The sequence below is a fragment of the Brassica oleracea genome, chromosome C3, assembly GCF_000695525.1.
Source record: "Brassica oleracea var. oleracea cultivar TO1000 chromosome C3, BOL, whole genome shotgun sequence".
Lineage (NCBI taxonomy): Eukaryota > Viridiplantae > Streptophyta > Magnoliopsida > Brassicales > Brassicaceae > Brassica > Brassica oleracea.
This window is the reverse complement of record NC_027750.1, coordinates 34,630,976-34,632,608: the sequence shown is the minus strand read 5'-3', so window position 1 is coordinate 34,632,608 and position 1,633 is coordinate 34,630,976.

The window sequence follows — 1,633 nt, the reverse complement described above, 5'->3', positions numbered from 1 at the left end:
CACGGTCAATGTAATCTTCCGCGACACTCTCAATCGGATGACCATCAAACTCAGAGAAGTAACTCCAACGCCTAAACCGCTCACAGGTTTTTTAGGCGAAGTATCGATGACCCTCGGGTCGATTCAGCTACCAGTCATGGCCAAGGAGAGTACAAAAATCGTCTAATTCGCTGTAGTCGATCATCCTGCCATCTACAACGTGATCATGGGACCCCCATTGCTCAACGCCATGCAAGCCGTTCCATCGACGTACCACCTGGGTGTCAAATTCCCGACCCCAAACGGAGTCGCAGCTATCTGGGGATGTCATAAACAGTCACGACTATGCTTCCTCACAGAGCACAAGTTATGGCAAATAACGACTTCTGCAGCGGCAAATCGCAAGCGCACAAAGATAGGTCAATCTTCGGCCAAGAACATTTTAAGAAAAGACGATTTAACATCGTCCGCTGACGCAAACGCTTCGGGCGTTGAAACTCAACATGAGTCCGAAGCCGACACTACAACTCAACCGGAACATCCGGAAGAGAACGCTGACCCGGCCACGGCCATCACGATCAAGGCGGTCAACATGGCGACAACTGCCGAGTAAAAACGCTCGCGGCGTAAAATAGAAATACGAGATGGCTTGATCCTCGAAAGAGGTACGTAGGCAGCTCGTCGAAAGACGAGTTCAGCTATCCCCCTCTCTAAAAAGGGGGGGGGAGTGGGTGCGTATACTCGTATACTCCCACATAGGAAAAAGAGGCGTTATTGTAATCGAGTTTTTTAGAGATTTCGAAAATTTTTACTACAATATGCGTCGCTCCTTTTTAAGACACTTGCGCTTAAACGCAAAAATCTCAGAACACGCTTAGAAAATCTACAAACGTTAAGACTCTTGTCAGCAGCCTCATACGGCCCAAAATCGCGAAACAATCTCTCTTCAGCACCGAAAATATTCGTATAGTCTTCGAAATAACTGCGAGACGTCGCCAAGTTAAAAGTCGAGACGATATGAACAAATTGTCCAAACGCGACCACGAAAACCTTACACTCCGTAAGTCGATTGTCCCCGACGAACACATCAGCCGTCTTAAACAAACGCAATTTGATCACTCTTTCGATCTTCGAACGTCCAACACAAGGACGAAAGCGCGCTACAAAAAAAAATCTGAAATTTTGGTCTAGCACTTCCAGTTGGCTTAAAAATTGTCTCTGGAAAGATGCTCTATTCGTACCATACAAGTCATATAAGCCGAGAACCTATCGCAAACTTTAAATCGGTACGGATCAGGTAGAAATCGCAACAGGAAAATCGATAGCCGGCTATTTACCGCACAAACCTTAAAACCGAGAGTAAACCTAGGTCTTGCCCTAAACCCATCGCATTGGTCTCAGAAATCTCAAAGACATGATATCTAAACGATACGAGATCCTAAAACATGTCTCTCCGTTCATACTTCAACGTTCCCGAAAGATCGTAAGAATCAATAATTTTTACGAAAACTCACGTCTCGAACAAACCAACAGATTGAATGCCTCAACGAAGTTAAATATGAGAAGACAACTCATGTTTACTTCAAACCCACTCGAAAAAAATTAACTCAAACAAACATCCATTATATATAAACCGCATAGCGGTAGGGGTTCA